This window comes from Elephantulus edwardii, unplaced genomic scaffold (assembly GCF_000299155.1).
Source record: "Elephantulus edwardii isolate Elephantulus edwardi_28Jun2011 unplaced genomic scaffold, EleEdw1.0 scaffold00002, whole genome shotgun sequence".
Classification (NCBI taxonomy): Eukaryota; Metazoa; Chordata; class Mammalia; order Macroscelidea; family Macroscelididae; genus Elephantulus; species Elephantulus edwardii.
The window spans coordinates 43774743-43785800 of record NW_006399752.1 but is presented as its reverse complement, the minus strand read 5'-3'; the positions used below and the strand labels follow the sequence as shown (position 1 = coordinate 43785800).

Sequence of the window (11058 nt, the reverse complement as noted above, 5' to 3'; positions counted from 1 at the left end):
GTGGGAATACGTGCGTTTGAGATGGCTAGGTTGGCACAGGATAGAAGAGCATATAGAACTCTTGTACATAGGGTCGCTATGAGTCACAAGCGACTCGATGGCACATAACAACAACAACAATAACAAGATGAGGTTAAAATGACAGTCAAAAGCTTGATTGGTTCAAGGTTCTACACAGTTTGGTTTTATTTCAAGGGCCACACAAGAAGTTACTGAATGGGCATGTTGTATAAGTTAAAGAGTTCTTTATTTGGTTTTGTTGGTTTTTTTTAAAAAGATCACTCTAGCAGGCATGTGTTTCTCAAAAGGGTAGTTAAAAAATGATTGTGATAGAAGAAATAAAATAAGTGATTGGATTATATTTAAGAAAACAGAAATGCTAAGTGAACATTTAAGAGATGGTCTCAAAGAAAGCAACTGAAATGACAATTTCAAGGGGGAAAATAAAGACAATGAAAGAATGCTTATTTGTTTTAAAAAAACCTATTGGATAAAAAATTCCCAAGTTCAAGAAAGTTCTGAACTGAATAGTTTGATGTTGTTCTTATTGTGTGTCATCAAGTCTAGTAACAACTTCTGGCTGATTCTCCAGAGAATTTTCAAAGGCAGTAAACTGCAGGAGATGAAAATGTTCATCTTTACTCCATGGAGTTTCTGGTGGATTTGAACTACATATCTTTGGGATGGCAGCACAACTTTTTATACTAAGACACCGGAGTTACCCGACAATAAATTTTATCTTCCTATAAACAAGCTTTTCACAAGTAGTAGCTGAATTTAAAAGATCAACTGTATGAAATGCTTCATCTAATTACTAAAAATAACCAAGGGGAGTTTGTTTTTAAATTTACCTGACATATTTTTTCCCAAATTTCATCACATCCAGCTTTTTCTTGAAAGCTGAGAGCCAAGTCATAGTTTTCTGCTTCAGACCACACAATCAAGGTATCCTTGGAAGAGAAGGTGGGGGAAAAAATCTGCGTGAGTAACCTACATTATTATAAAATAATTTAGAAAGTATAAATAGGCAAGTAAACAGGGCAACAACTGAAACAAGTACTGCTTTTTCTTAGGAACTAAAAATACAAAACATCATACCAATGCTATGCTTGTACATTAATTTACATTTTTATGTTTAAACTAAAACAGCAATTTCAAAGGAGCCTTGGTGTAGCGTGTTATGTGTTAAACTAGAGAATAATGGTTCAAATCCAAAAGGAGCTCTGCAAGAGAAAGACAGGCAGTCTCTTCCTACACTATTACATTAACTGTTTTGTTAGGGACCATCAAGCCCCCTCATGGCTGTAGAATTGACTGCTAGCTTTGATCAACAATTTCAAAAGTTCCAATTGTTCCTTTTAACTGACTGAAATCTTAATACAAGCATATAATAATATTCTAGTCTCCATTCACTACAATCAAATCTAAAAGGTCTCTTAAGAATATGAAATGCAACAATGTTATTTAACTTAATTATATTGTATTATTTTTTGGTGGTAAATCAATCAGCATTAAGTAAATTTAGGAATTAACACCAATTTTCCAAACACTATTTATGTGACCTCAAATGAGCCACAATGTTCAAACATCATCTAATGTAGGAAAAAAGCTCATACTAACTTCTTGTTAGTATCACCTACTCCTCATTGCCACTGATTTGGAACCAACTCAAAGCTGACCCTGTAACGGGATTACAAGGCTTTAAATGGTTTAATTATCAATATGAACAAGAAAACAAACTACAAAAATTTACCTCCAGAATACTTATGAAACGAGTGAGACATTCTTTGATCTTAATTATTTCATATCTGCAATTTAAGGGTAATGAGTGGATCAATTATTTACCTCCCTGGTTTTGTAGACCACTCTGTATGTCCAAGCACTAAATAAATGCCATTGGTACTACTGCTATTAAGTACTGAGGAAAAAAAAAAATTAATCTTAATAGCTCTCACAAATTAAAAAACAAAACAAAAACATCTAAGAAGGTATACTTAAATTGAGCTGGAATTGACCCACAGCTGACCTTACAGTGGATTTTTTACAGCTAGCAAGTCACTCAGCCTATCTTCCCTTGGTGCAGTGGATAGATTTCAACCAAATGCCTTTGGGATGGCAGGGCAGGTCCTAACCTTGGCAACGGCACAAAGGATCTGCACTTAAGTATTACTAGACAAACTACCACATCAATGGTCGTCTTTTGTTGTTATAAGAACAAGGAAATTATGTGCCACTAAAAGTCAGTGCTAGAGTAAATGAAATCTAATTCAGCTAAGTTTGAGACAAGAATTTAAAAGTTAAAATGACTGATTAATACACTAAAGAAACTGGCAGAAATGTTTTTTTAGAATTAGACTGTAAAAGCATGTTTAATTTCTTTTTAATTTTACATTCTAAAGAACAGAATGGAAATTATCATTTATTTACTCTTCAGCAAGATTAATAATTGAGATGAAACACTTCTTAAAAATGTTACCTGTTGTTTCTGGTATGCAGTGTTAGGGTTGATTTTGGACTCTAAAAGCAGAGAACCTAGGAAAAAGAAATAGAGACAATATTCTATTAAGTCACTGGGAAACAACATTATAAACACATTTTACATTTGATGTATTCAACTTCCCATTTTTAGTTATGATTTTTCCTTAGCTTGAAACAAAATAGTATGAAACTAGGTGGTCTGGATTTAATATACTGTGTCACTGAAAGAACTACATTTAGAAAACTCATTTCTTTGTGAGAAAGAATTCTTAAGAGTACTTTTCTCTTCCTCTCCCCCTCATCAACTAGTTTTTTATTCCCTTGAATAAAACAAGTTGTGGCCCAAAATCTTTGGGGAGAAGCAGTCTTCTCAAAGCTGCCTCTAATTCAGAGCTTACAATCTTTCTTACATTGTTTGTTACCTGCACAGATCTCTACCAAATATAACCAGGCAATTGAAATAAGCCACACCTAACACTACCAAATTAGTTCACTTTTATGATAAAATTACCATACAAGGCTGACATTTTCCCCTATTAGTGATTTAATATTACATGTTCAGGATTCTGCTTGAGTGATACTGGTACTTGCAAAGCCATCATGACTTTATATTCTGTGCACATGAACATTAATTCCAAAATCTATTAATCTGAATTCTCCCATCATGTGAAGCACAAGAGTGATGTTAGCCTAATGGTTAGCTTTTCTTAGCTATTAGTTAGCCCTCTCAGCATGAGGTGTGGGACTAGGATAAGAGAAAAAATGCTTCCCACACTGGGCAGCAAGACCCTGGTAAGAATGAGATCTCGGTGGTGGTGAAACTGTGGCACTGCAATGGAGAAAAGGTAGCAACGTTTGACCTGAGGCTTCTTGCATTTGTGTTAACCATACTTAAAAGTTTGGCTGTTCTTGCCAGCTGTTTGATTTGGATTTAACCGCTGAAATAAAACCGGAGCCTGGACTTACTGTGGAATTGCAGCTTAGGACTATTGGGATAAACTTAGACTTGTACTGTGCAGTATTTTTTATGCACCCTCCCCCAAACTTACTTCCCTAATAAATCCCATTCTTGGTACCACAATTGAGAGTCTGTGAAACAAATAAATGAACCTCTTGTAAAAGGTGAGACTCTACAGGTACCACAGGGGCTGGACTACTGGCTCTCTAATGGCTTCCGACAGTGATGGGCTGTGCTATTCTTACTCCCACTGGCCCTTTCAGGGAGCTGACTCTCCAATCCCATATACCCAATTATTGGTTTTTCCTCTTTAGACAAGTAACATGTCAAACCTCTCTTACTACTAGTTTTAAGCTCACTGAATATTGTCTGTATTTCTGTCTATCTTTCCTCCCTCATAAGGAGCTCAATACCAGTCAAAACAAGGTAAGGGATGAACTGTGGAACAGACCAATTACTCCTATGCAAGTTCAAGTGGAAAAAGAGGGGAAAGGAGGAGAAAAGTTCTCAAGAATCAAGTTATAGATCACTGCAACAACAAATTTGACAAAATGAATATAAATGACTAAAGACCAGAAAAGCTGTGGATTTCACCACGGACTTAACACATGAAGAACGCAAAAGGTAATTAAAAAGAAAGGGAGGTCCAAAATAGATTTCAGATTAAAACTAGCTGCTGAAGTTAGTGTTCCAAAAACAAATGGAATACATAACAAAAGCAGAAACTTCACAAAGAGATTCCAATCTGCAGCTGGAGAAAACAAGCTATTACAATGAAATGTACAAAGACCTGGAGGTAAAAAATTAAAGAGAAATTAAGCTCAGCAACCCAAGTTGAAAGAACTGAGAACTTTTGAAGTTGCAATACTTAAGGAATTTATGAGCAAAATACTGAATGATGAAACATCAACATAAATGGAAAGAATAGTCGTTGCAACAAGAGAAATGGTTGATGATCAATCATTTCAGGAAGGAACATATAATTAACAATCAACAGTAATGAAGGAAGATGCCCAAGCAACACTGAAGGAAATAAACAAGCCTCCAAAAATTGACAGAACACTAGAAGAATTTTTTAACAAAAAGATACAACTCTGAATACTATCTCTTTATCCAAAGAAATTCTGAAGATAGCAACCAAAATATCCCAATCTGTACCCATTGCAAGAAAAGTGCTTTATTGGAACATAGGTATTATTAAACAATATTATCCACAAGTTAAAAAAAAAAAGCCACAGCAGTACATGAATACAGAACTGCCAGAAGAAGTCTGATTTAAAGAAGGGTGGAATGATAGGTATCATTGTTGATGTGATACTTGAAAATAGAAAATCCTACAATGTGATTTACCAGTGTTTTCCTGCTGGTGTAAATAACAAATTATGGATGAAATGATCAGTGATAATTCCAGATTGTGTTCAAGCAAAATCTACATAGAGATAAGAGGGAACAGTTCAAACAGAACAAGGAGATACTATGATTTAAAGTCAGCAAAGGAGTAGGGCAAGCTTGTATCCTTTGTATGCAGAACAAATAATCTGAAAAAATGTACTATATGAAGAACAAAGCATCAGATTGAAGGAAGAAACTGTGATATGCAAATAACACAACCTTGACCTGCTGAAAGCAAAGAGGACTCAAAGCACTTATCCAAAAGGTACAGCCTTCAGAATAGATACATGTCAACAAGAAGAAAACACAAGCACCCGGCCCCTGGGGAGAACCCTCCCTGGGGAATGCTGCCTGGTGTGTAAGCCACTTTATCTAAGCCACTTTCCTCTGTCTCTTCCTCCAGTAGCCCTGTAAGTAACACCTCCAAAGCCCTTTTCTTTGTAACTCCCAAGTTTGTTCTTTCTGGGTTTGCTCCCTTTCCTATAGGTAACCTAAAAACTGAGTCTTGTTTCAGAACCTGAACTCTGAGCCCAGTTCCACAGACAAAAGATAAATGTAACTGCCAGCTAAGGAAGTGAAGGTGGATGGAGCCTCAAAGTTCAGCCAGCCACTCTCACTGGACTCATTCAAGCAAACATCTTGCAGACCAGAGGGCAGAAAATGTAATGAAAATATCTTCTAACTGAACAAGAAGGCACACAGCTTCAACTCAAGACTACCATTAAAATGTTAAAGTGGGCCCCGTTCCCCTCCATCTCAATGCCCCTGTTCAGCATGAAGCAGCCAGCGTCTGCACCCCTATTCCCAAATGAAAACCCACAAATAAGAGAGACAATCTCTTAAAAAAAAAAACTAATCACCATTGCACCATGCCCACCATTATTACCCTGTCTCTTCTGGTCCCTGCTGGGTCTTCCTTATTTCCTTTACCCACTCCCTCTATCCACCAAATGGTGCAACCCTGTGATTTCATCTCTACTCTCCTTACCCTTCTGCTCCCATGCCTTACCCGCTTGGATCCCATACATGGTTTTTTACAGTAAAAAAAAAAACCCCAAAACTACAAAAGCAAAAAACTACAAAAAGCTTTTTTTTAAAAAAGCAAAAAGCAAAGATAACACCTTGAAGCCTACAACCAAGCGAGGAAGAAAAACTGGTGCCTTTCAGTTATGGTGCTGGTGAAGAATATGCTATCATGGACTGTCAGGAGAATGGATGGAGAAGTGTGGCCCTAGTGAAGATGGTGACGTTTATTTTTGTGCATTTTGACACTATCAAGAGGGACCATGTCCCTGGAGGAAGACACCATTCTTGGTAAAACAGAATTATCAGCTAGAGTTCTAGACTCTGAGAGAGATGGTCTGATCCAATGCTAGTATCACACAGCACTGATAAGGAGCATTGTGCAGGACCAGGTAGTGTTTCCTTCTGTTATACACAGGGTCACTGTGAGTGGGAAAGGATTCCATGGAACCTAACAAGAACACATTCATAAGAAGTAGCAAGTAACAGAATGAATTAATATTGAGAGCTCCCTTTATCTCTGTAAATAATCTTTTAATATGGTTTTGCTGAACTACTAATATGACAGTTTTTCATGGAAAGTAGCCCTCATGGAATAATACCTAACTTATCAAACTACTTTCCAAAAAGTTGGCAGCTGGAATATACTAGCCACTATGCATGAGAACGGCATAGGAGTTCTGGTGGTCTTGTGGCAAGCAGCTGTGCCACAATCCTGAAGGCACGTGGTTTGAGGCTTCCAACTGCTCCGCGTGAGAAGGATAGACAATCTCCTCTCATGTGATTTACTGCCTCTCAAAACCTCCAGAGGATCAGCTATTGGTCAGCTCCAACTCTATGGTACACAACAATGCATGAGAAAGATGGGCAGTCTTTTCCTCATAATGAAATGCAACCTTGGAGATGTCACTATGAACAAAAGCAACTAAAGGGCAATGGATCTGATATGACATTTATTTTCCATGGAAATCAAAGTATGTCAGCTACAGTATGGGTCAAACATACTTTTTTTTAAGCTGAGTCAAGGGATATAATTACACTTAAATCCTGTTCTCAGTACGCCAATGTTCACAGCTGCATTATTCAGCATTGCAAGAACATGGCAACAGCCCTAACGGCCAACCACAATGGAATGGATTAAGAAATTATGGTACATTCACATGACGGAATACTATGCAGCACACTGGAGCAATGATTTTTTAAATTACTATCTAACGTGGGAGGGACTGAAGAGCATTATGTTAAGTGACTTGGTTCCCTTAAGGATGAATATCGTGTAAGACCATTACTGTAGACGGTGTATGAGGATCCAAGGGTGGGGGGAGGAGATAATCATACAGTCACACAATTTGATGCATGGAGGGAGGTGAGGGGTGAAGGGGAAAGAGCTGGTGTAAGAAACAATGTACACAAACTTTATAAATAGACCAGTATTAAAACTAAAAATAAACCCAAAACTATTTTCTAATAAATAGTTTATATTCCTAAAACCTATTACTGGGCTACAACCCAGTCTTCATAAAGAAGTAATCTCTAGAAAATCATGTAACCTTTAGAGTGACTCAAAGAATTTATAAAACCCATTTCAGAAGAACCAAGAAGTCTACTCACATATAATTAAACTAAGTAATGGGTCTTTAAATATAAAATTTACCCAGCCTTTCCAATTCTAGGTGTATACCCAAGAGAGAGAAAAACAAACACCTACACAAAATCCTGTACCAGAATGGTCACAGCAGGATTAGTCATAATAGCTCCAAAGCAGAAAGACCATAAATGGCCATCAACTGATGAATGGATAAATAAAATCTGGTGTATGTCTTCAAAGAACTCTTGTTTTACAATAAAAGAATGAAGTACTCATAGACACTACAACATGGACGAATCCGGAAATTAAGCTAAGAAAAAGAAGTCGGTCATAAACACACGACGGGATTTATAGGAAATGTACAGAATATGCATTTTACAACAAAGTTGTTCAGATGCTTAGCAACTGGAAGACGGTGGAGTTAGGGAGAAAGGGTGAGTGATTTCTTTTGGGGGGGGCAAAATGTTATAAAATCAGATCACAGTGATGGCTGCATATCTGTAAAGAAAACACTAAGCTATCCTATAAATAAAAAATAAGTAAGTTACACTGTAAGTAGTATAAACTACTGAAAGCCCGAGTGCAAAATCCACCAAAACGCTATATAGCATTGGCAAGGACTGAACTAAATATACACGTATTAAATATAAGTAAACTCTGCAAAGATCAGTGAAGAAGTCTGGTACAAAACTCGGTCTCTGACTGATGGGAACTCCACATACAGGAGGGCTAAGATCATTAGGATCCACAGGGTTTCTAGTAGCTGACTTTTGGTAGATCACATATCATGATTTGATCTGTGGCAAAAATTCATTCATGGTATTAGAAGTTATGTTAGCTGTTATTCTAGGATGGCTTTGAGTGAGGATAGAATAGGAAGTGACCAAAAAGAGGTGTAGAGAGTCCTGGTCATTTCATAAAAATTCATTAAACTGGTTATGTATCATGCACCTTATGTGTTATATTTCGATGCAAAAAAGTGTCTTGTTTTTTAAAAAAGAATCATGGTGACCTAGTGGTAGGAAGTGTGAGTCCACCAGTTGATTTCAGAGAAGGAAAGGCAATCTGTGCAATTTATATCCTCTGAAAACATGGCAGGGTCAGCTATGAGTCAGTTCCGATAGGACAACAAAGTGAGTAAATTAGTATGGTTGTACTTCCAAACACCTGATTTGGCAACTGTTAAAACAAAATCACCAGCAGTAATATGCCATTTTCAGATACTCAGATCCATAATCAACAACCATGTAGCAACAGTCAAGCAATCAAGAGACATGTTGCACTGGGAAAATCTGCTGTCAAAGACCTCCAAAATGTCTAGCAATGTCAGTTTAAAAATCAAGGTGTACCTGGTCCAAGCTATGGTCTTTTAAAATACTTTGTATGCATTTGGAAGTTGGACAAAGAAAAATGATGACAGAATTGTACTGACTTGAGTTGTGGTGTTAGAGAGTCGTACTGAATATCCCATGGACTGTCAAAACAACAAACACATCTGTCTTGGAGGAAGGACAACTAGGATGCATCGTAGAGGCAAGTAAGGTAAACCTTCATTTCCCTTAATTTGGGTATGTTGTCAAGAAGGCCAGTCCTTGGGGAAAAAAAGAAACCATGCTGGAAAAGGTAGAGGATAAGAGAAAGAGGAAAACTCTCAGTAAGATGGATCGACACACGGCATCAATGAGCTCCAGGATGGCAGAGGTAGTACGGATGGTATAGGAGAAGGCAAGGTTCAGATCTGTGGTTCACAGAGCTGCTACGAGTTGTAGTCGACTCACTGCCACTTAACAACAACAAATAATCCCTTTTAGTAATTATTTTTCAAGTGTCAGTCTCGTTCCCATTGGCTCTAAAACTGTTAGTAATATAAACAGGATCATGGTAAAAATTAAGAGTGATCAAGCTTATGCAAATGCATCAATACCTGTAATTAGATTTGTCATCTCAGAATTTATGACTCATACCACCAGCAAACACAGTAATCCTCAACAAAGGTGAATTAAGAAATATACTGACAGAGCTAATGCTTGCCACAGAAAACTACTCTAAAGTACTTCTGTTAAATCTATAAACCCATAATCACATGTGCACTTCCTCAAATGAAAAAAAAATTTACAATTACTATCCTGTTAAGACAACTTTTATGGAGGATCACTTATTTTTATTAAATTTTTATACACTTTTTTTGGTGCAATCATTTCTTTTAAAGGAAATTACCCTACACTTTCTCACATGGTATAGAAATAAAGATATTCACCAGCAATGTTTGTTCATGTTAACTCAGTGCCCAAAAATCCAAACCCAAAACAAGCAAGCAAATTCTGCCAGAAATAATATTGCTAAGAGTTCCCAAAGTATAATCTTAAGGGGTTTAGGAGATCAAAACTACTTTATCATTTGCTTTTAAAATTTCTTCCTGAGTCTCACTGTGATAATGCAACAGATGGAATGCACACACAAGTAATGATCTTTCTCTTTAAACAAAGTAAACAGTAAAGACATTTGCAAAAATGTAATGACTGATTACTAAACTCCAATTTTAAGTTATTTTTCTTAGAAAAGTATTGTTAACATGCAACATTAAAGAAAACATTATTTGAGATCAATTAGAAATTAATTTCTAGCTAAAGATCAACAGATAAACCAAAACAAGCAAAAGCGTTCTGGAATCTTTAATCTGAAGAGCATAATGGTGGAAAGGAGGAAGAAAAAAAGTTTGTGAGAAATGCTCCTCTGTGCCCCTGGTGGAGTGAGTTCTGGTGACGTGTGCTGCTGAGTCAGAGCCAACTCCTAGCTGACCCGTCAGTGAGTTTTTAGAGACACTAAACTGCTCAGGTGGAGACTGTCCATCTTTCTCCCAAGGAGAAGCTGGTGCAATCAAATGATGTTCCCTTGGGATTGCATTTTACCAGAGAGAGCTCCTCGCTCTGGTGGCTTAGTCAAAATGAACTGCACTGCCAACTCAAAGGTACATGGTTCAAGCTGCTTGGTGGAAGGAAGATGGGCAATCCGCTCCTGTGCGATTTACTGCCTCTGAAAACCTGCTGGAAGGTCAGCTATGAGTCGGTTCCCATGGGACAGCACTCAACAGCATACCACTCAGAGGCCCTAGGGAGAAAGAGGAAAAGGCATTTGGCTGCTAAACAAAGACCTAGAGAGAGGCGGAAGTCCACTCAAAGGCACCAGGGATGAAGGTCTGATTTACTTTCAAACACCAGCCACCAAAGGCTAAAGAGGATTCAGACATACATAAGGTTGCCCTAAGGACTGATAGCAACGAGAAAATTTTAAATGTCACTCACTGGGCACTATATGAATTAAAAAAATACTGGGACAAGCTAAGCTATTTTAAATGAGCTAGGTCTGTACACATTAACACAAACTGAAACACAGAAAAAAACCCCAAAAAACACTGATGAGAAGGAGTCTTTGTACTTAGGACCTCAGAGAGCAAGAACACGAGAAAGGAAATGTCCCCAAGAACATCGCCAAGGAAACCAGAGGTAGAAGCTATGACACTGTGATAACCAAGACAAAGTGGCAGAAAAACAAGTGGTACAATTACCAACATAATTAGGTAATTAAGCATGGTGCCTCATGAGATCCGTTTATTGCGTAA

At 37.4% G+C, this 11058-nt stretch overlaps 1 protein-coding gene across 1 annotated transcript in view; it reads right to left on the bottom strand.

Moving 5' to 3' along the window:
• The window catches only part of SMEK1 (SMEK homolog 1, suppressor of mek1 (Dictyostelium)), a 28439-nt gene extending 25915 nt beyond the window's left edge, over positions 1-2524 (bottom strand). The window contains exons 1-2 of the mRNA XM_006879214.1: positions 2477-2524; positions 852-950 (exon numbers count right to left, since the gene is read on the bottom strand). The gene's annotated coding sequence lies outside the window, so the exon portion shown is untranslated. The remainder of the gene's footprint in view (positions 1-851; positions 951-2476) is intronic.
• Positions 2525-11058: the final 8534 nt, after the last annotated feature.